At 37.4% G+C, this 25,375-nt stretch overlaps 1 long non-coding RNA gene across 4 annotated transcripts in view; it reads right to left on the bottom strand.

Moving 5' to 3' along the window:
* The window catches only part of LOC147830163 (uncharacterized), a 708,257-nt gene that overhangs the window by 625,215 nt on the left and 57,667 nt on the right, over positions 1 to 25,375 (bottom strand). The window lies entirely within an intron of this gene.

A 25,375-nucleotide genomic window follows, 5' to 3' on the forward strand; every position in this document is an offset into this window, starting at 1 on the left:
GAAATGTCCTTGCCTATCACTATAATTTTCCAGTGGGTATTATTGGGGAAAATAGGGAATATCAAAGTACAAACTAATTAAACAGAACTACCATAACTAAACTTTGTTTCTTATACCATCAAGATGTATAGTAGCAAACCTGAAAAATATTGCCATCTACTTTTGAGCACAGATAAATGATTCTACTTTCTACAAATGCCTACTAAAATTTTCTAGATTATATTAAGGGTGACATAATTGTATCACTCATTGTTTACACAATGTGTTTACATAAATATCTCATTTGATCTCCATCAACTCCATGAAGTGAGATTTTTCACAGATAAGTGAAAATGAAAGTTCAGAGACATTGATTAACATCTAAAATGCAGAGTTACTAAGAAAGGAAACTAGAATTCAACCCAAAATTTCATTTCCAGTACACTCTGCACACATTTATATCTATCATTTTATATATCATTTCTCCTAGTAAGAAACCCAACAAAGTTTCCTTGGTACAAATTCAAATATAGCAAAAATGAGAATACCATACAGTCCTCAAATCAGATCAAGCTTCATATTGATCTTCCACCTCTCGCAGTCAAGGCTGTGCCTTCACAGACTTCTTTTAAATTTTGATTCTTACAAGAAAACCACAAACTTCCAAGGGCATTATTCTGACTCCATGGCTGGGGATATCTTCCTGAGCAAATTGACAAACCCATCCCTCTCTGACCTCCGGTATCTGGGAACATGAATTGTGACTGCTTACCTCCTGCCAAGCCCCAGAAACCCACTGGGTTCCAACCTTTGCTGTACCCAGCAGGTGCTCCTGCTTGGATTACTGCTTTAATGAACAGAGCCAGATGGTGGCCAGGGAGTTTACCACACAACAAGAGCTTCTTTTTCCATGCATTCTGACTGAGTTTTTCATAAAAGAAACACCATCTCCTCTTTGTTGTGCCTTCCTATAAACTCAGTCTTCCTAATTCATTGAGCCTTAAGATATTTTCAAAAACATTTTCATCCAAAAAGACTTTTTATGGGTGTACATTGTCATCTCATTTCATTTATAGATTTTAAATTTTAGGGACCTGGAATGGTACATGCCTCTTTCTCTGCTTCCACTAAGCCACCTCTGTCGACTCTGTCACATACTCCTGGTATGTTCCTTTAGGGCACTTAAAGATCTTTGGCTAATCCCTGCTATGGTAGTTACTGTGCAGATAGAGCTAATAAAACACCTCCCATTAAGGAACATACAACCTGCAAGAGAAAGTACTGTTTTATATTTTCTTTTTTTTTTTTTTTGGTACCGGGGATCGAACTCAGGTCCTTGCACTTGCGCAGCAGGCGGCAAAACCACTGAGCTAAATCCCCAGCCCTAATACTGTTTTAAATATACAAATAAGAGAACTTCAATAAAGAAGATGATTTTAAAATGCACACGGGATATGAGCATTCATGTACAGTATTATGAACTTACATTATTATTAACATTATTATGTTATGTTTATTTTGTTTTCTGTATTGTGAGATTATAAATGAATTATTTCATTTATAGCTATGTACTCCTTAGGAAGCAAAAGCTATCTCTGAGACAAACTGCATGTTAGAGAGGACTTTGGAAGAAAGAGAAGACAAAAAGTAAGCGGGGATAATGAAAAACATTGCAGCCTTTGAATGAGGCCAAGGGAAAACCTTAGAGACCTAAACAAAATTGAACTTGCTCATCATTAATGTGTTTATGGATTGAATAAAATTGCAATTTTTGTAGATCAGAAATGGCCAAATATGAGCAACTTCATATAGCTTCTCCAAATGAAATCATACATACATAAATTATTCAGCAAGTATAAACACCTTCCAATGAGCAGAGAATATTGACAGATGGATTCAACATTTGAACTGATAAGATCATATGAAAAGGTTATTACAAATATAAAGCAAGTTGATCAATAAGTTCTTGTGAAGAGAGTATTTCTAAAAGAAATATTGGAAAATAACATCAAGATTTCTCCCATCAGACCATTTGAAAATTAATGTTTAAAAGAAAAAATTCACTGCCAAGATTATGAGAGCTGACACTAAGTTTCTTACTTAAAAATTAGACATGCTCAGGCCAGGGATTTAGCTCAGTGGTTATGGCATCTGCCTTACAGGCGCAAGGTTACAAGTTCGATCCCCAGTACCAAAAAAAAAAAAAAAATTTAGACATGCTATGAGCTAGTTAGTAATCAATGTTTAGATTCAGAAAAAAAATAGCAATTTTAGGCTATTCTAAGTTACACGGTACCATCAAGTTCTCAATTAAATTCACTAGGACTCACTTTAAATGTTACTTTTTTGTTAATATACTGAAAATGAGGGATAAAATTAGCGTTCTAAAAAAATCATCATACTTTAAGAGGTATATGTGTGGGCTTGTCTGTGTGTGTGTGTGTGTGTGTGTGTGCGCGCGCGCGCGCATGAATGTATGACTGCATCATTAGCTAGCTATCTTATTTAATCCTATACACACTTCTTTAAAGACAGTTTAGGACAATTTCAATCCTATTAGTAATTATGTTCATTTAACCATGTTTCTATAGCTAATCAATAAGACACATATTTATTTATCTGTTTCTAAAGACCAAATCTTTTCTTTTATTGTATGGTTCATTTTCAAAAATGTTTTACCGTCTTAAAACTGACCTATGAAAAGATTCATATTTTGACCTATTTATAACTAGGCTTAAATTTAATGTTTATGCATATAATTTTTTTATTCTTTTAATAAATTAGTTTTATTTTTGAAGAACAGAAGTTTGTATAAAAGCTAAATGAGCACTTGCTTCTTTAAATTTTCCTCTTGTTGGCTGATTTTAGATTCTAAAATTGTGGAACATCAAGTGTGCATAAAGACAATACGTGGAACTTCAGGATACTGTGGGATGGTCTTTAATATTGATATTTTATCTTTATTGAGAATCTAACTAGAAGCAATAGTGAGGCAGGAGATTAGGATGTGGCCAGTTGGCTGGACAAATGAGCATGATCTGTCAATCACAGAGACACAGAACACAATTCCCAAACTTTCCACCTGGGACCAATCAGAAAATGCTATGTTCAATCCTTCATTTACATCTGCCACAAAACCAAGTGAGCTTTGGACAGGACAGCCTAGATCTGATGTTCAGCTGAGGAATGAGAGATACAAAAGACCTACACCATTTAGCTCATGGCCGTTGGAAATTCTCTCAATGGCCAGAGCCCTCACTCTGCAGAGTGTACTTCTTTCCCCTACCTTTAACAAATGTAAATCTTCATTACCCTTTTTTGCATGTCTTGTCCAATTTTTTGTTCAGGACATCAAGAACCTGGGAAAAATTCTTGGGAAAAATCTACAGGACCCCAAAAGCTGGAAACATACCTGTAATTCCAGCACTCTGGAAGGCTGAGGCAGGAGGTATGCCACTTAACATGACCCTGTGTCATTCTTAATTTTAAGAATAAAAGCACCAACTGCCAGAACCAGCACGCCGCAGCCACTGCCGCTGCCGCCGCCGCTGCCGCCACCGCCACCGCCGCTGCTGCATGGGCCTTACAGTATCTGAATCTGCACTGCAGAGACACGGGAAGGGGGCACATAAAGACCATGCTTATGAGCTCCAGAAGATAGAGCACAACAGAGAAAGGGCCTCTCTGAGGCTCCTCAATGAAAATTGAAGCCCACTGGAAAGGTGAAGAGAATCTCTGCAATAAAGACACACAGGACCATAGTGGTTGGTAACTAGGTGGGATCAGCACCTCCCATAGAAACCTGGACTCACTTCTTGGAAAGGACAGCTGGAACCTGCAATAGAACCTTGCAGAGTTCAATCCTGCAGGAGGGCAGGGACCTCAACTTGGGCCTTGCAGCCAGAAATCAGCCTGAATCTCAGTGAAACACAGCTGGCTTGCTAAGACCAATCACCTTAGATCTGCACACTGCTGCTCACGTTGTCTACCAGGACAACAGAGACACACCCTGAGGGAGGCCCTTTCTTGTTTTTGTTTTTGTGTGTATGTGTGTGTGTGTGTATATATGTGTGTGTGTGTATCTTTTTTCTTTTTTTCTTTCTCTTTTTGTTCTGCATTTCTGTCCCTCTTTGTTCCTGTTCCTGTCCTATTTCAGATTGTTTTTCTCTCTCTTTCCTCCTCTCGACTCTCATTATTCTTATAGGAAGATGAATACAGTTTCTAGCTTCCCTATTGCTGTTAGTTTGTTCTGTTCTTGTCTTTATTCCTTTCCTCTGTCTGTCCCTCTTGTCTTCAACAGTTTCCCAAAATCTGTATGCTTTTCCTGTGTTCTCTAGCCTCACTTCTAACCTTTTCCTCTTCTTCTATTTATCCCTCCCTCCCCAACTCCTTCTAAATCCTTGTTCCAAAGGGTAAATTTGCTATATTGAAGGGTTTATTTACTACAAACATATTTTGGGCTGGCCCTTGATTTTGATCTAGCTCATGTGGTTAAAGGTGACAGATTAACTGCTACCACAAATTGTCATTTTCTAAGCTATGTTTGATGCTATTGTTGATGCTGATTGTGTCAATTGGGCTAAGGTGTTGTGATTGATCTAATTAGTTGTCCTCCCTGGTATACTGAAAACTACATTGCCTAAGAGTCATTAGAGACTCAAAGCCTAAAGACCAGCTATACCTGGAAGACATCTCTGAGAAGCAATCATCCATAAGGGTTCTAAATACAATGAATAAAGATACTCACAATAAGCAATATTGAAGTATCAGCCCAGGAATTAAACCAAAAACAGCACCAATAACAAAAGAAGAAATGAGAAGACACCTAAGCAAGGCACAAACCCAGAATCCCAGCTCACCACAGGCAAAATCTGAGGGAAGTGAAATGGAAAGACCTGATAATCAAGCACCACCTAGACACCCTGAACTGATAGCACAGGAAGTAACTAAACAGATGGACAAGACTCTAGAAAAATTCAAAACATAAATAATTTCCCAGATAACTACAAAGATGGTGAGCAAAATGAAAGACATGATTAGAGACTCCAGAACAGAAACAGATTTAAAAAAATAGATGAGCTCAGGGCCATGATGGAAGGCATTAATGCCTAGCATAGGAAAGAAATGGAAGCCATGAAACAGATTCAAACAGATATCCAGGATATTAAAAACTTGATTGAAAGTACACACAGCAGATTGAGCCAATATGAAGACAGAATATCAGATATAGAAGGTAGGATTGCAATTAGTGACCATAAAAAGAAAGATTTCTTAAAAATAGTAAGGGACCATGAGAAATTGATCCAGCAGCTGCTAGATGAAATAAAGAAGAATAACATAAGACTAATAGGAGTCCATGAAAAACCAGGAGAAAGTACAGAAGTAATAGCAGAAAATTTCCCAAACAGAGGAAAATAATTAGACATGCAGATAAATGAGGCATATGGGACTCCAACTAGCCATGATCAAAAAAAAACTACACCCAGATACATCATAGTCAAGATCCTAGAAATCCAAGAGAAGAACAAAATCGGACCATCAGTTAGAGAAAAGAAACAAATCACCTTCAAAGGAAAGCCCATCAGAATCACAGCAGACTTTTAAACATGAACCCTCAAGTCAAGGAGAGCCTCAGTGAAGTATTTCCAACCCTAAAAAAAAATAACCTCCAACCTAGACTGTTGTATCCTGCAAAATTATCTTTCAAAATAGATGGAGAAATTAGATTCTTCCATGAAAAAGAACATCTGAGAAACTTCATAAATAGCAAACCAGTACTCCAAACAATTCTAAACAATATCCTAGAAAAAGACAATGAAGGTCACAACTCTGTGAGGCCTAATAGAGTGAAGCCATCAGGCAAAGCAAGAAATTAGAGGGAAAGGGGGAAAAATAAAAAGTAAAAGGGCCAACATCAGTAAAATATCATGAAAAGGATGAGTCAATACATGTCAATTATAGCCATCAATGTTAATGGCCTCAATTCACCAATTAAAAGAAATAGACTGGCAGAATAGATTAAGAAACAAAATCAAACAATATGCTATATACAAGAAACACATCTAATTCAAAAAGAAATTCATAGACTGAAAATAAAAGGATGGAAAACAGTTCTCCATTTGACAGCAACCCAGAAAAAAGCAGGGGTAGCAATCTTATTTGCAGACAAAATAGATTTCAAACCAAAACTAATAAAGAGAGACAAAAAAGGTCACTACATCCTGGTAAAGGGAACAATCCAAGAGAAAGAGATGACAATCATAAATATATATGCACCAAATACTAATGCCCCCAAATATACAAAACAAATATTAATGGACATGAAAAACCAAATAAGCACTAATTCAATTGTAGTGGGGGACCTCAATACCCCACTATCACAAATGGACAGATCATCTAGACCAAAAGTCAACAACAAAATACTAGAACAGAACCAAGCTTTTAAACAAATGGATTTAATAGATGTCTACAGAGTGTTCCACCCCACAAAATCAGAATATACATTCTTTTCAGCTGCACACAGGTAATTCCCAAAATAGACCACATGCTAACTCATGGGACATGTTTAAGTAAATGCAAAGGAATTGAAGTTATCTCCTGTATATTATCAGACCATAGTGCAATTAAATTGGAGATCAATAGCATAAGAAACCACAAGAACTCCACAAACACAAGGAAATTGAATAACACTGTCCTGAACAATCAATGGGTCACAGAGGAAATTAAAGAAGAAATTAGACAGTTTCTACAATTAAATGATAATACCAGTACAACATACAGGAATCTATGGGACACAATGAAAGCAGCTCTATGAGGGAAATTCATAGCAGTGAATGCCCACACTAGGAAAACAATGAGTTCAAATAAACAATCTAATGCTGAACCTCAAGCTCCTAGAAAAAGAAGAGCAAGACAAACCCAAACTCATACAAGGGAGGAAATTATAAAGATCAGAGCAAAAATCAATGCAATGAAAACTAAGAGAACAATACCAAAAAATTAACAAATCAAAGAATTGGTTTTTCAAAAGAATAAATAAAATTTATGGGCTAGGGATTTAGCTCAGTGGTGCTGGCACCTGCCTTGCAAGCTCAAGGTCCTGAGTTCGATCCCCAGTATGGAATAAAAAAAATAAAGAATAAATAAAATTGATAAATCCTTAGCCAACCTTATCAAAAAAAGAAAAGAAAAGGCTCAAATCCATGCAGTTAGGAATGAAAAAGGAGAAGTCACAACAGATCCTGGAGAAATCCAGAGGATAATCAATACCTACTTTGAGACTCTGTATTCTAATAAAATGGAAAACACAGAAGAAATGAACAGATTCCTAGACACATATGAATTACCAAAACTGAATGAAGAAGATATAGAAATTCTAAACACCCCAATTATAATGAGTGAAATTGAAAATTAATAAAAAATTTACCAAAGCCCAGGTCCTGATGGCTTCACTGCTGAATTCTACAAGACATTTAGAGAAGAACTATCACCATTTACTCTTTAAACTCATCAAGAAAATCGAAAGTGAAGCAATACTTCCAAATTCATTCCTAGAAGTAAGTGTTACTTTGATTCAAAAACCAGGGAAAGACCCAACCCCAAAAGAGAACTACAGGCCAATCTCCCTAATGAAAATAGATGCAAAAATTCTCAACAAGATACTGGCAAACAGAATACAGAGTGTCATCAAGAAGATCATACACCCCTGACCAAGTCAGATTTATTCCAGGGATGCAAGGATGGTTCAACATCCATAAATCAATAAATGTAATACACTATATTAACAGAGCCAAGGACAAAAACCATAATAGATGCAGAAAAAGCATTTGACAAAATCCAACACCCATTCATGATATAAACCCTGCAGGAAATTGAAATCAATGGTCTGTATCTCAACCTGATAAAGGCTATCTATGAAAAACCAACAGCCAACATCATACTAAATGGTCAAAACTGAAAACTTTCACACTAAAATCAGGAACAAGACAAGGATGCCCACTACCACCACTCCTGTTCAATATAGTTCTGGAAACATTAGCCACAGCAATTAGACAAGAGAACGAAATAAAAGGAATAAAGATAGGAAAAGAAGAAGTTAAACTGTCATTATTTGTGACAATATGATACTCCACATAAAACACCCAAAAAACTCCTCCAAAAGGCTTCTAAACTTAATTGACAGATTCAATAGAGTAGCTGGATACAAGGTCAACACTCAAAAATCAATATCTTTCTTATACACAAATAACAGATTCACTGAGAGAGAAATTAGGGAAACAATTCCTTTCACAATACCATCCCAAAAAAATGAAATATCTAGGAATCAATCTAATGAAGGAACCAAAAGACTTCTACATTGAAAACTACAGCACTCTAAAAAAAGAGATCGAAGAGGATATAAGAAAGTAGAAAGACATCCCTTTCTCCTGGGTAGGCAGAACCAATATAGTGAAAATGGCCATACTTCCAAAACTGCTATCCAGATTCAGTGCAATCCCAATTGAAATCCCAACACTATATTTCACAGAACTAGAGAAAACAATCCAAAAATTCATTTGGAACCAGAAGAGACCTAGAATAGCAAAAGCAATCCTAGGCAACAGAGACATGACAGGAGGTATCACAATCCCCAACTTGAAACTATACTACAAAGTCACTGTGATAAAAACAGCATAATATTGGCAAAGAAACAGATCTGAGGATCAGTGGAATAGATTAAAAGATCCAGAAACAACTCCAGACATACTCAGCCACCTCATCTTTGGCAAAGGAGCCAACCACCCTCACTAGAGGAAAGATAGCCTATTTAGTAAATGGTGTTGGAAAAACTGGATTTCAACTTGCCAAAGATTGAAACCAGACCCATATCTTTCACCTTGCACTAAACTAAAATTGAAGTGGATTAAAGATCTAAATATTAAAACAGAAACACTAAACTTGCTAGATGATAAGTTAGGTAGAACTCTTGAAGACATTGGCATAGGAAAAGACTTTATGAACAAAACCTCAGTAGCATGGGAACTAGAACAAAGAATCAACAACTGGGATCTCATCTTATTAAAAAGCTTCTGCATTGCAAGAGAAACCACTAACAGAGCTAAGAGACAACCTACAATCTGGGAAGAAATTTTTATCAGCTGTACCTCAGACAAAGGACTACTATCTAGAATATATAAAGAGCTGAAAAAATCAGACCCCTCAAATTCAAAGACCCAATTCAAAAATGGGCATCTGAAATGAACAGACATTTCTCAGACAAAGAAGTAGAAGCAGAAAATAAACATATGAAAAAATGTTCAACATCACTGATCGTTTGAGAGATGCAGATTAAAACAACACTGAAATTCCACCTCACCCCAGGAAAAATGGCTGCTATCAAGAAATCAACCAATAACAAATGCTGGCGTGGTTGTGGGGAGAAAGGAACCCTTCTCCACTGTTAGTGGGAGTGCAGACTGGTACAAGCACTGTGGAAATCAATATGGAGATACCTCAAAGAACTAGGACTAGAGGTCCCATTTGACCCAGCTATTCCCCTGCTGGGTAACTTCTCAAAAGAATTAAAAGAGTCATATTCACAGCGATGTATGTGCACCCATGTTCATAGCAGCACAGTTTGTAATAGCTAAAACTTGGAAACAGCCCAATTTCCCATCAACTGGAAACTGGATAAAGAAGATGAGATTTTTTTATAAAATGGAGTACTACTTAGCCATAAAGAACAAGAAACTAGAAACATTTATAGCTAAATGGATACACATTGAGGCCATACTCTTAAGTGAAATAAATGGGACACACATGTGTAAATACCAAATCGTTTCCCTGGTGTGAGAAACTGCAAGTGTAAATAAGAATCAAAATGTATAACTGATAAAGTGAAATTGGAAGAAAAGGGGTAGGGAAAATGAGAGGGATAGGGGAAAGAAAAGAAGGGAAAAGAAAGATATGAGAAAAGGAAAAAATGGAAAGAAAGTCTATGTAAACAGAGAGGTGGAGGGTTTGAAGGGAGGGCAGGGAAATGGGGAAAAAATAAGAACCAAGATACATCATCTAAAGGTACAAGCTCCCATGATCAATGTAACGGTATTGTATACCTAAAATATACCAATAATCTCAATGGGGGGAAAAAGCCCTCAAAGACAAAAAGCACATCAGTGGCTGCTGAGAGTTGAGGGTGTGAGCAGTCATTGATTGCCAATGGAAACAAGGGAAATTTTGGAGATAACAGTGGTGTCCTAAACTGAATTTGAACTTGAACTGTATGTTTAAAGAGATTGAATGTTATTGTTCAATCACTATATCAATAGAGATATTTAAGAAATTATTTGTGAGCTGGACATATATACCATAAGAAATGAGAAATATTGCTTCTATAAATTTGTTTAATATTGTAACAAAATAACATTCAATATTTATTGAGGATCACTATGAATCATATATGTACCTTACATTTTAGCAGAATGTTGGTGTTTATATAGTTTTGCTTATTTTCCTATTTTGTAAGAGTTCAACTTGTTAATTCTATATTCAGTTATTTATATATATATATATATATCACTTTGTTTTACTAAAATAAGATTGCTTACTTTCTAAATTTTTATATACAATAAAATAAATTGTAGTAAAACACAAGTTATTGAATTTAATAGATGTTTGGAAACAATAGAAAATATAAGGAATAGCAATGGAAATTATATATGTATAGCTGTCTCTGTATGGAAAATATTTAATCTTATATTTAAAGATAGTCAGAATCAAATTTATTAAACTCATATATATCCCCATATCAGACAGTAACTCCTGATCCTAATTGACGAAAGTATAAACACATCATTGCCTAGCAACTGCATAATGCAAATTCTTGACTGATGAAATTGTCTGGTATGTACTAGATCATCTGAGAACTGATGGTTTATTATTCAAATTTACTTCTCCAAAATGCAAAGACAGGGAAACTGGTGCAGTTCAGATGCACAGAGAGGTCACTTAAGAAGAAAACCTGGAATGCAAATGCTTCGAGTATGTTCAAATTCTCTATTTAAACCTTACATCCAAATGAATACCATCTGATGATAAGGGCATAGGCATAGTGTCTTTAAACAATGCAAGAAAATTCAGATATCACTGCACTTTCACTATGTGTGTGTAATAAACTAACTTGGGGCTATCGACACAGCATGGTCTGACAAAGACCTGAGTTACTCCTCCTTGACAGTCTGAGATCTCTGCAGGTTGTGCTTAGCTCATACTGACCGCAAAAGGAGTTACTATAAAGGAGGGAAAGAGCTAGAACTAAAATCTGCTTTCCCTTGATCCTTTAGGTGAAATCATTTATCAGTTCTTAGAACCTCAAATTTATTAAAAATGCTCTTTCTCTTCATGGTAGAGAAAACCCAAACTGCCAAAGGACAGATAATATAATGCATCTTGGGTTAAAACCAACTCTAAAACACATATGGGAGGTGATCATAAACAAGTTTCTTAGTCATTACCATTTTATTTCCAGTGCCTTTCCTGCAACATTTTAGGTAAACGACAATAGAATTGGGGATTATTCCTTTCACCCCTCTGAGGAGTACCGAGTGAAGCAACATGTCATTCTCGTGGCACCAGGAGGAAGGTGCACCCATTACCAGCTGCCCCGAGGAGTTCTGCTGCCCCTGATTGTATGGTTCCGTCTGTCTGAGCCTCACAGGTCTCAGTCTCAACCTGGCCGCGGTGTCAGAGCCACCGAAGATGCTGAGGTTTGGGGTGTTTGCTATCAGAGCATAACCTGGCCGTCTCCAACTGATACACTGTCTCCATAAAGAGACTGGATATTCTTTTGCTAGTAAACTTGAGAGATCTGCACGTAGTAAATACAGCATGAACAACTGCCAAGTCTGTCGCGTCTTCCAAAGAAACCCTCTGATCAATAGAGCAGTAAATGTCAGCACTACAGCACCCTCATTCCAACATCAGTATCACCGTCCTAAGCTCAGACGGTGAAAGTCAGACTACTTCTGAAATATCCCCCACAGCCCGATGAGGGGCTTTATGATGTGGTCTCCTAACTCCTCAACGAGCATCCACATATGCGCCGGTTGCTTTGTGCCCCTTTGTAATAGTGGTTCATTCAAAACGTAACTCACAGCCCCCAACTACCCTCCTCCTCATTCCTCGAACACCTTCTCAGTCAAACAGAACCTTTTCAGAAAGTTAGATTTTATTTCCTTCAGTTTGATTTGAAAGACAACTCCAAGCAAAATGGGAGCATATTGCCCGTGTTTCATGAGTGCTGACTTGGATGTCGTGTGACAGAAATTATTCCCCATTCTTAGATATGCTTCATGCAATTTTGCATAGAATCAGTAGAAATCCAAAGCTCTACACATAGTCTGAGGGGTTCATAGTTAAATAGAAGGCAACAATGAATTATTTCTTCAGTTGTGTTCATTTACCTGAATCTGTTCGGTATAGGGCGGGCATTTCTTCATGATTTTTGCAGCATCTGTTTTTAAGAGCTTGGTATATTAATGATTGAAAATACTGCTTTCAATTACTCTATAATTCAAACTCTTTTTTAACTTTTTTTTTTCAAATCTACCTAAACCTAGCAAATGAAAGATTGCACTGAAGCTGAATGAAACGCATCTCATTGAAGGCCACATTTAGAACGCTTAACCTCCAATTGTTGAGTGCTTCTTTCTCCTTGAAAATACTGCCATCAGAGAGAAGAATCTCAACACTGCCCTTTGAATAACAATCACTATTCTTCCTGGCAAATTACATAAATATCAGTAGAATGGCAACCAGGGTCAGCAGTTCTTTTGCATAAATTAACCCCAACATGATAGTACCTCCAACAAAAAGAAAATATAAAAAAATTTTCTGCAATATGTCCTAAAGTTTAGGGAAAAAACTTCACATTTATAATCTGTAAAATCTCAGTAAATTTGAAATACCCAAATTTTTTCTTAAGGAAAAGTCATTATATTTCTTTGAGGATTTTAAAGTATTCCTTCCCATTTTTAAATAAATTCTAGGCAAATTTTCCTAATTTCAGTTAGAAATTATTCTTCATTCCACTACCATTCAATTAAAAAGAAAGGATGGCATAAATATTGTATTTGTTTTTATTTATATAACTGAAAATTATGCTGAGTAAGTTCTTGCTCTTCTAAAGTTCATATTGAATTTCACATGTTGTTTTTGTCCTCTGATTATATTTATAACTATCTTATATTTATGTTACATTATACACTTTTCCTGTAGTTTAGGAATCTATAATTATTACGATTCAAAGAATTTTCTTTTCCAATCATTTAATGTAGACTTCAATCAACACAGTCATTTCTCAGAGTTCCTTTTTAGCCTTCCTTGACCAGGACCACTATAAGGTTTTAGTTTTTGTTTTTGTTTTTTGTTTTTTGGTACTGGGGATTGAACTTGGGACCTTGTATTTGCGAGGCAGGCACCAGAACCACTGAGCTAAATCCCCGGCCCCATCACTATAAGGTTTTAAGTGGAGTGATTACCAAGGCTATTAATTAGAACCCTGATTATTGGATATTAGCCATTATAAAATAGGGAATTTCTATGTATTCAGGCCTTCCTAGTTAATCATCCCATATTTTCACATATCTATCCCTTCTCAGGTCCTACAGAACCAGAGACGTCCAGGGGACAACTGTATAATCCTGTTTTAGGGGTTTTCAGATGATACCAAATGTCAAGTAATGCTACCGCACACATACCACATCTTAGCAAAAACCTAATGGCAAAAACTGAAGCCCAAGGTTTATTGGTGTGTTTGTGAGTGTGTGTTTGTGTGTATATCTGTGTAGAACAGAGACATGCAAGCAGACAAAGAAACAAGTGACAAAGAAGGGAAAAAAAGAGGATGACAGAAATCCAGTCACCACTGCCTTCTTTCAGAGACGATCGTCCCATGGCACCAGGGAGCTTTTGAGGCTGGAAGGTTTGGGGACATTGCACCCCCAGCCTGTGTCACCCTCGGAAGTTCCAGTAACAAAGCAAGCTCCACAACTGCAGGAATCCTCATTCCAGGACAAGTTTTCTGTCCCCACAAGGGCTGTATGATCACAGGTTATTTTCAGGTGTCTGCTTCATTTTTAATTTGATTCTGTGGTGATGTGTTTATTAGGGAAAATAAATGATAAAAGGGCTGAAACCTCAAAAGCCTGAAACTCTGCTGAGTATAAACAAAAAGGATTTCTGTCAGTACCCATCAATAGTTCTCTGTGGCTGAAAAAAAAAAAAAAGCAGCAGCCAAGGCATACATTTCAGGAGATGAGAAGCAGGTGTGCGACTGAACTGCCTGCCTTGATCAACTTTTAAATTAATATTTTATGTGACAGGGACATATTCTCTGCTCTCCACCCCTGTCTAAGGACTTACCAACAGCTCTCCTCTAACAGATCAGCTGGAAGTTCAGCTGGAAGGTACAGGAATATCCCTTGCTATTGTCTGTCACAGCCTTCTCTCACAGCAGTGGCTAAAAACTGGCAAACGTGGAGCAAAATAAATTTAATTCTGCTTTTTTTTTTGTAACCTAGATATCCCTCTAAGGAAAAAAGCTTCAAGTCTGTACAGTAATCCCCCTTATCTGTGAGGAATACACTCCAAGACCACCATGAATGCCTGAAACCATGGATAATATCAAACCCTATATGCACTGTTTTTTCTATATAAAAATACCTATGATAAAGGCTAACTTAAAAAATCAGTCACAGAAAAAGACCAACAATGATAGTGGTGTTAGATTTTTCATTAACATGTCCAAATACTTGAAAGAGTGAACTTAGGGGAGGGAGAGTTTATTTGGGCTCATGGTTTCTGATGTTTCAGTCCATGGTCAGTTGAGTCCACTGTTTTTAGTCCAGTGGCAAGGTGGAAGCATCATGGCAAAAGGGCCTAGTAGAGGAAAACTGTTCATCTCATGACATCCAGAAAACAAGAGAGATGGAAAATACCAGAACAAAAGCCGGGGGACCAGATATAGTACCCAAGGACATGCCTCTTTGGTCTACCCTCCAACCAGGCCACACCTTCTGCTTCTATTCCTTCCAATAATGCCATCAAATCATGATCTCAGCAATGGATTAATCCACTTATGAAGTTAGAGTCCTGCTAATCTAATCACCTTCTGAAAACCCAAATTCAGCACAAGCGTCTTTGAGGGGACATTTTATATCTAAATCATAACAATAATTAATAATATAAAAAATAATTATAACAATATGCTCTAGCAAAAGCTATATAAATGTGGTATCTCACAAAATATCTTATGGTATTGGACTCACCCTTCTCCCTCTTGTGCTGACCTAGGATGGCACTTAAAGGAAGCTCTTTATGTTTTCTCCTTGTCATATCTCAATTGTCACCATTACTGAAGCACCTCGAAGCCATTACTAAATAAAATAAGAGTTACTTGAACACAACCACTGGAACACTGCAATAGTCCATCTGATAATCAAGAAAAGATAAGAAAATAAGAAGCTAAATCCAGGAAGGCCAACATCATAGTAAAAGAAGAAACTGGGAACAGAGAAAACAAAATTTCCTAAAACTAAGGAATATAGGTTTTCATATTGCAATAGTCCATAAGAATACAAGATGGTAGATAAAAATAGACTGACACTAAGTTATATCATCAAGAATTATCAGAGTTACAAGGGAAAGAGATTATTCTTAAAAATTCCGAAGAGGAAAAAAATCCAAACATTGCAAACACAAAAGATGAACAATCAATGTGGATCACCCTTTGAAATAGGAAGCATGGAAACTGAAAGACAATGCCTTCAAAGTTATAAGATGAAATTATTTACAATCTCGAATTCTATGTCCAATCAAAATACCAATTAAGGATGGGTTGAGGGAAAAGACACTTTAAACCCATCTCAAAATTTTGTCTCGGGCCTGAGATTTAGCTCAGTGGTGACGCCACCTGCCTCGCAAGCGCAAGGTCTCGAGTTCGATCCTCGGTACCAAAAAATAAAACTAAACAAAAGCCGGGGATTTAGCTCAGTGGTTCCAGTGCCTGCCTCACAAGCTCAAGGTCCTGAGTTCGATCCCTGGTACCAAAAAAAAAAAAAAAAAACTGTGTCTCTCAAGTACTTTTCCTCCTGAAGCTACAAGAGGAATAAACCAAGGAAGATGAAGACCTGGGAACTTGGAGAAGGTGATCTAATGAAAGAAGGCTTGGAAAGAAATCTAATAAAAACATAGAGGAGAGACCCAGGGTATCCACTTAGTAGAGACATAGAGAGCAATCAGTCTAGATAAAAATGAGGGGAAATCTCTAGAAAGGATGGATTCTTGGAAAATGGAGAAGTAGGAAACATTAGGATGCTATCTCTTCACCTAAGTAAAAACTACAAGTTGCATGTGGTGGTTCAGATAAAGAAACAGGAAAGTATGTCTCATTCAAAGAAAAAAATATATACCAACAGACTTCTCCGGAGAAAGACCTGCTGGCGGATCAACTAGGCAAAGAGTTGAAGATCCTCAAAGAACTAAATAAAGATGTTCAAGAAGTCAAGAAAATAATATGTAAGCAAAACTAAAACACCTAAAAAAGAAAACAAGAAGAAATTCTGGCTCTCAAAAGTACAAATAACTAAAATGAGAAATTTACGTCAAAGATTCAAAGACAGATTTGAGCAGATAGAAGAAAGAATCATCAAACTTTGAGAAAGACAATTGAAATAATCAAGTCTGAAGAACAGAAAGGAAAAGAAATGTGAAGGCACAAGAACAGAGTCTAAGGAACTGAAGAGTATTGCCTCAATGTGCATCCACTGAGCTATAAATGTCTCTAATTTCTCATTTTTTATGGCTGAGTAGTACTCCATTTTATAAAAAAAACCCACATTTTCTTTATCCAGTCTCCAGTTGATGGGCATTTGGGCTGTTTCCAAGTTTTAGCTATCACAAACTGTGCTGGTATGAACATGGGTGCACATAAATCACTGTGGTATGAGTCTTTGAATTCTTTGGGGAAGATCCCCAGCAGTGGAATAGCAGGGTCAAATGGGACTTGCAGTCCTAGTTCTTTGACGTATCTCCATACTGATTTCCACAGTGGTTGCACCAGTCTACACTCCCACCAGCAGTGGAGCAGGGTTCCTCTTTCCCCACAGCCCAGCCAGCATTTGTTATTGGTTAATTTCATGATAGCAGCCATTCTTTCTGGAGTGAAGTGGAATCTCAGCGTTGTTTTCATTTGCATCTCTCGAATGACCAGTGATGTTGAACATTTTTTCATATATTTATTTGCTATTTCTACTTCTTTGTCTGAGAAATGTCTGTTCATTTCAGATGCCCATTTTTGGATTGGGTCTTTAAATTTGGGAGGTTTGATCTTTTTAAGTTCTTTATAGATTCGATATAGTAGACCTTTGTCTGAGGAAGAGCAGGTGAAGATTTTTTTCCCACATTGTGGATTGTCTCTTCACACTGCTGGTGGTTTCTCTTGCTGTGCAGAAGCTTTTTAATAAGAAGAGATCCCATTTGTTGATTGTTTGTGCTAGTTCACGGGCAACTGAGGTTTTGTTCATAAAATCTTTTCCTACACCGATGTCTTCAAGGGTTCTACCTAACCTCTGTTCCAACTGGTTCAGAGTTTCTATTTTAATATTTAGATCTTTAATCCATTTTGATTTTAGTTTAGTGCATGGTGAGAGACACAGGTCTAGTTTTAATTTTTGGCAAGTTGAAGCCCAATTTTTCCAGCACCATTTATTAAAGAGGCTATCTTTCCTCCAGTGAGGGTGTTTGGCTCCTTTGTCGAAGATGAGATGGCTGAGTGTGTCTGGCGTTGTTTCTGCATCTTCTAATCTGTTCCACTGGTCCTCATATGTAAATACCGAATACTTTCTCTGGTGTGAGAAACTGAAAGTGTAAATAAGGACTAAATGTATAATAGGTCATGTGAAATAGGAAGAAAAGGGGCAAAGGGGAAGAAAGTGGGAGGGCTAAGGGAAAGGATAGAAGGGAATGGGATTAATATGAGAAAATGGAAAAATAGGAACAAAATTTTTATAAATAGGGAGGGCTGGAGGGGTTGAAGGGAGGGCTGGGCAAGGGTGAAAAACAAGAACCAAGAGAGACTACGTAAAGGTGCAAATTTCCAATGATGAATGTCATTATATTGTATACCCAAAATGTAACAATTATTAGAATGAATAATCGATAATGTAAAATAGGAATAAAAGGTCCAAAGGGGTAGGGGTAATGGGAGGCACAGGAGAAAGGAAAGAAGGGAAAGGAAAAAAATGATGAGAAATGGAAAAAATGGAAATAAAGTCTTTGTAAATAGGGAAGGGTGGAGGGCGTGAAGGGAGGGCTAGGAACGGGGAAAAAATAAGAACCAAGATGCATTATATAAAGGTACAATTCCCAGTGAGAAATGTAATTGTGTTGTATACCTACAATGTACCAATAAAAGAATTTAATACAAAAAAAAAAAAAGGAACTCAGGGACCACCATCCTTGGACTAACATGCTCTGTATGAGCTCCAGAAAGAGAAGACAGAGACGGGGTAGAGAGGATATTTGAAGACATAATAACTGAAATTCTCCCAAATTTGGTAAAAGATGTGCATATTATCATCCAAGAAGCTCAACGAATTTTCAAGTGCATAAATTCAAACAGACCACACTGCTATACATAAAACTGTTGAAAGACAGAGACAATGAGAGACTCTCAAAGGCAGTGAGAGAGAAATGACTTGTTGTAAACAAGGGATTCTCCCTGAGATTATATGCAGATTTTTCACAAGAAATATTGGAGGCCAGACAGCAGTGGGCTGATACATTTATTTAAAGTTCTGAAAGACAAACTGTCCATCAAGAATCCTATATCCAGCAAAATTACTCTACAAAAGTGAAAGGAAAATTATGATATTCCAAAAAGATAGAACTTGAAGAAGGTTATCACAGCTAGATCTGCAGGTTGAAATGCATAGACACAAACAGTAACTCCAAGCTCCTGGAAGAATAAAGAGTGCAGTAAAGGTAAATACATGGACAAGTATAAAAGCTAGTATTATTGGAACTTAGGCTTGTAACTCCACATTTTCTTTTCTAAATAATGTAAGATTGATGTACTAAAAAATTACATAGGTTTATGATTTTGGACACACAATGTATAGAGATGTAATTTTATGATAGCAAGAGGGCTGAGTCAAAACAATAAAGGAACAGTATTTGAATGAAATCAAGCTACAGGAGTTATAATCTTAGGATGTTAACTGTCATTGCTATGCCAACCACAAAGAAAATAGCTACTGAACATACCAAAAAGGAAAGGAAACATGAATTAAAGTATTTTACTACAAAAAATAATTAAAAACAAAAGAAGACAGTAATGTAGGAAATTAGGGACAAAAGACTATAAGACATATACACAAATAGTAAAATAACAGAAGTCAGTCCCTCCTTATCAGCAATTACTTTAAAATAAATGAATTAAACTCTCCAAACAAAAGAAAGAGATTGGCAGAATAGATTATTTTAAATGATCCAACTATATGCTGTCTATAAAACTCACCTTAACTCCAAACACACAAATAGAATGAAAGGTAGACATGGAAAAAGATTTCTGTGTAAACTATAACCAAAAGAGAATAAGAGTGGCTACACTAATATCAGGGGGAAGCAAGCTTTAAATTCAAGAGGTTATAAAAAAATAAAAGAGCGACATTATACATCAAGAAAGCTTCAGTGCAGCAAGAAGATACAACAATTATAAACATTTATACACTTAATGTTATCAAAATATGTGAAGCAAAAATTAACATCATTAAAAGGATAAATAGTTCTAGAATAATAGTTGAAAACATTGATTTCACTCTCAGTAATGACAGAACAACCAAACAGAAATTAAGAAAAAGATAAAGGAATTGAATGACATAATAAAGCAACCAGATCTTCTAGATATATACAGAACATTACACCCAACAACGGAAGAAACATCCTTCTCACGTGCTTATGGGACATTTTCCAGATACCCCACCAATGAAGTCTTAATAAATTTTAAAAGATAGATATTATACAAAGTATCTTCTCTGATCCCAATGGCTTGGAATTAGAAAGCGATAACAGAAAGAAAACTGGATGATTCAAATATTTGTGGAAATTAACTTATTCTTGAACAACCAATTGAACAGAGAAGAAATCACAATAAATAGCACACACACGTGTAAATACTGAATAGTTTCTCTGGTGTGAGAAACTGAAAGTGTAAATAAGGATTAAAATGAATAATTGATAATATGAAATAGGAAGAAAAGGTCCAAAGGGGTAGGGGAAGTGGGAGGGGAAGAACGAAGGGAAAGGACAAATCATGAGAAAAGGAAAAAATGGAAAGCCTTTGTAAATAGGGAAGGGTGGAGGGGGTGAAGGGAGGACAGGGAATGGGGAAAAAATAAGAACATATTAGATACATCATGTACAGGTACAAGCACCCAATGATAAATGTAAATGCATTGTATACCTAAAATGTACCAATAAAAGAATTTAAGCAAAAAAAAAAAAACAGAAGTGAATAAAAATGAAAACACAACATACCAGAACTTATGGGGTACAGTAAAAGCAGTATTAAGGAGGAAATTTATAGTTATAAATGTTTGCATTGAAAAATAAGAAAGATCTTAAATCAACAACCTACTTATAACTTAAGGAACTAGAAAAAGAAGAGCAACCTAAACCAAATAGAACAAGAATGAAGGAAATAATAAATATTGGGTCAGAGATAAGTGAAGTATAGAATAAAAATAGAGAAAAAGTGAAACCAAAAGATAATTCCTTGAAAAGAACAACAAAATTAACAAACCTTTACTTAGATTACTAAGAAAAATGAAGAGAAAACTCAAATTACAAAAATCAGAACAAAGGGCCGGGGATTTAGCTCAGTGGTTTCACCGCCTGCCTCGCAAGCACAAGGTCCCAAGTTTGATCCCCGGTACCAAAAAAAAAAAAAAAGAAAGAAAGAAAAATCAGAACAAGCCAGCAAATTTAGGGGGAAGTTATGTTTCATTATATTAATTGTGTAATATTCGACAACTGTGTGCACAGTAACCTTGATACTAAAATATTTAAAAAATACATAATACAAAGAATATTTTTTTCAAATGCATTGAGCAAATTACGTCTTGATGTGAGTTTTGGGAGCATTTCATTAACCTGGTCTTTTGAAACAAGAAAAAAATGTAAGAGGCAGAGGTTTAAAGGACAATATTACTATTGAACACATGAGCAGACTTTTCACTAATCCTAACTAATGATAGGAAAATGTTTCAATGAACAAGTGTTCAGGGGCACTATATGTTTAATTTATTCAACATTTACTGAATAAGAGTTCATTTATTTATAGGTGAACATGCTTAAAGCAAGGAATACAGAGGCAATAACAAATTGCAAAAGATGTGCTTTGGCTCTTCTAGAATTCAATGTCCAGTTCAAGTAAAATCATGAAATCAATATTCATGTATAGCAGGCTATACGGCACAGTTCTTGGTACTCAGAGTGGATAGGAACAATACACCTGACTCAGTAAAGAGTGAGCACAACTTCTCCAGAAATGGGATTTACTCAACTAGGGTTCAGGAAAGATCTCATGCACTGGCCTTAAGTAGACGACCCGTGAGGAACTGACAGAAAGGAAGGGAAGATGGTTCTGAGAGAAGAAAAGAGCATCCCCAAGAGCACCTGGGTTGCTTTTGCTCTGGTTTGTTTTTGGCCTTGCATCTCCTTGTCAAACTGCCATCCAGCACTGTCTTAGTCCTTTTCCATTGCTACAACAAAATACGTGGGCTGGGTATATTGTAAAGAAAAGAGGTTTATTCAGCGTACAGTTATGGAGGCTGAAAGTCCAAGTTTCTGTGGTCCTACCTAAAGGCATCGCTGGAGTGTGTGAGGGAAGGATCACATGGCAAGGCAGGAAGACAGATGAGGAGGCCAGCCTTATTGTTTTATAGCAACCTTCTCCCCTGGAAACCAACAGGGATCCCATGAGAACTACTTCATTCCTTCTGAGGGCAATTCCTGCGCTGGACCCCACCTCTAAAGCTTCTACCACCTCTTATACTGCCACACAGGGGACCAAGTTGTCAACACTCAATCTTCTAGAGGATGGAACACATCCAAACCACAGCCAGCACTCTGCTGTGAACCTTCCTAGGTCGCCATATCTCCAAACCATGAGAAAGGAGCGGATATTGAAAGAGAACCGAAAGAGGTCAGTGGGTGAGCTGCCAGGTGAAATTCTGATCAGGGCGCTGGGGAGTCTTAAAGGGACCCAGGTTTCTGGCTTGTTTTGGTTTTGGTTTTTCCTCTGAGAAGTCACAGGAAGACTGTGGTAGGCCAGGTGCCCTGAGCACAGACACAGCACTGGGATTCAATATGGCAGGACTTTCTTAGAGGAAACTCCCAGGAGAGGAAATGAGGCAGGAGGGAGCGTGAAGAGCAGTCAGACCACTATTGAGTCTGACCACAGTGAAGGAGAGAGGGAAGGAAGGCTGGCCAGAAGTGGGATTTGCCTAGAGGGGAGGCGTTTCCTGGGATACCCAGCACATGGGTAGAAGCATGCCAGACTGCTGCGTAGGCTAAGGAGCTTGCGTGGCAAGGCCATCCGAGAACCCTCAAGCCAATGGCCCAGGAAAGGAGTTAGTGACCCCACAGGAAGGGCCTGCCTCAGTATCAATCACCACACTCAGGCATCGGCAGGGAGCAGCTTGTGAGAAGCTCAGCCTTGAGGACAAAGCAGTAATGGCATTCAGAGCACAGCAGCTGGGACCCTAAGGTTTGTAAGGCACATGGGCATGGCCATCTTGGAGGGGACCTCGGGGAGGGAGGAGGGGACACAGCCGATCTGCATGTGTAAAGATCACCCAGGAGGCAACTTGGAAAATGAACTGCAAGACGACAAGAGTCAATGGAAGGAGGCCTGGTAGGCAGTCAGTCCAAAAAAAACTCACCACCAGAGGGTTTATATGCAAAGAAATGATCACTTTAAATAAGTAATAATATACTCCATTTTATTTTTTTTAGCCCTGATTACCCTAACACATGCTGTCTTCAAACGGCATTTAACTCCTACACCCTTGAGGGGTTGCTCTTGTTATTTTTGTAACAATACTTATCAACTAGTGCATGTTTAGCCAGAACATTAAGGATCAGAAGAGCCAGGCTAGCCTCTCTGCTCCAGCCTTCTGTTTTCCTAGACTGGGAGTCGCTGTTGTGCCTTCCGAGGCCTAAGTGTTCCCAGCTCCTGGCCTAGGAATGAAGTTTCCAGTAAAGTTCATAGAGACCTAAATAGCCCTGCCACTGGGCTAATTCGGCAGCCTATTAATTCTGTGCTTTATCTGTGGCATAGCTTATCTCTAGGAACTACTGCTTTGTGCTCTATAACACAAACCAGCAGGAGGATATCAATTCCTTTTCCATTTATTTTCTGAGAACCAGTTATTTAGGAGGAAAAGAGATATTTCCCCATTTGGGCACTTTTTTGGACAGCTGTGAGAAACAGACTACAGCCTCCTGCCCTCTGAGCCTTCCTTCTCATCATATTTCCATTTAACTTAAGTGCAAGTTCAACAGAGTTATCTGCTCTATTCTAAAGAACTCAAAATATCCAAGACCTTTTGAGTTCTTCTTTACAAGAGGAATGAATAAAATGGACACACAATGAATTAACATTTCTGACAAAGTTGTTCTTCTGCTCACTGTATTTTTTCCATCATCTCTTTTTAATTTTTTTAATTTACAAAGCCATCGCCTCCTTTCTACACCAGATTTATTTCACTTTCAGATTTCACTTATACTCTGTATCTCACGTCTGCTAAGTCTCCAACATCCCCTCGGTGCAGGTTTCACTTACATTTTTATCATCCCGAAAAAATTACATTCATTCACTTTTCCCTGGAGATCATTGACAATGCTAAGATTCTTTATACTTTCAATATCTCAATAAAGAGACTCAATTCCCAATTAACTTTCTGGCTGCCTCTGTCATCTACCAGGTTTCCCACATCTCACCTGTTCAATTTAAAAGAAAGAAGCATTTGACCTCAACTCGTGCTGAAAATATCAGAATTTATCATTTCTGACTGACTTTAAACTTTATTTCAATGTTACCTTGCAGCAATAGGAACAAAGTAGTTGGGAAATAAATATTTCTTTTAACTAGCAGTAGGTCTGCAATATAGTCTCATATGGGGAAAAATGTCTATAAATTACAGAATAACTTGCATGTGAAAAAAAACTAGCATTTATTCTTCTAAAGAGAACCATGGTATTAATGGAAAACATTGTTTGCATCTCCCACAGACATTTAGAATATTTTGTTTGGTACCCTAGCTCCCAAATGATGTTCTAAAAACTGAAAGAATTCTTTTTGTTATCTGTCTACATGCCCTCAAATGACCTAACTGATCCTCTACTAAAATGTTAACCAACATAGAGAATCTCAGTGGAATAAAGCATAAGGGATTTTAAAACTTCAAATGCCCTGCCTTAAAAAGCCCTTGAATTTTGCCCCATGGATAGGGTAGACATTTCATCCAGTAATTCTGTGTATTTACCATGTTACCCACCTTCTTCTCAAAGCCTTCTTGTAGCTATTCACTATGATGTATTTTTTTTTTCTGCATTTACTAAATCATACCAGAAGAGCATGGTGACTAATTGTTCTTCGGTTTCATTTCCATTACTTCTTTTCCTTAACTAAGATACAGATGTCTTGAAGGCATGGTACATGCCTTTCCATTGTTTTCTGATATTCCCATAACTAACCAGAAAAAAGATACAGCACCGAAGCTACACTTGTCTTCATTTCCTGTGACTCAAGCCTTACTGACTCTACCCTGGAAACTCTGCCCTCTGTGGATAGATTAAAGAGCTCTGACTCTGTTAGCTGTGAAGTCTTTTAGTTCCAAGTGGGGGGAAAAAATCTTAAACTGCCTGAAGCAAAAAACACGTGATGCTCATTTAGATGAAAGTCCAAGCTCAGGGGTGACTTTGAGCACAGTTGTATTCAGTGTAGAGATGCTATTACCTCTTTGCTTTGCCCTGGACTTCACTCCACTCTCAGGCTCCAGGCAGGATTTCCTACCACTTCTGATTCTCACCACACAGAGTCCGGTGTCAGAAGGAGAATCCAACACCAGCTTGAGCCAAAGTCTTTGGCAGAGTCATCCTGGGTGAAATTGGCCAAGTTGGCAGGGCTAATGGCTTAGTCTGCAGAGCGAAGGCTCAGCTCTGGAGCTTAGAGGTAGAGAAAGCTCCAACGCAAAGCTTATTGGTAGAAGAGAGAGGAAAAGGGTAAAATCGTGGTGAGGGGAACGTGGGAAGGAGGGAAAAGCCAGCCCACTTGCAGAATTACAATCTCTAT

This window comes from Heterocephalus glaber, unplaced genomic scaffold, assembly GCF_053883595.1.
Source record: "Heterocephalus glaber isolate CG9 unplaced genomic scaffold, H.glaber_assembly_v1.0 deba00000331, whole genome shotgun sequence".
NCBI lineage: Eukaryota > Metazoa > Chordata > Mammalia > Rodentia > Bathyergidae > Heterocephalus > Heterocephalus glaber.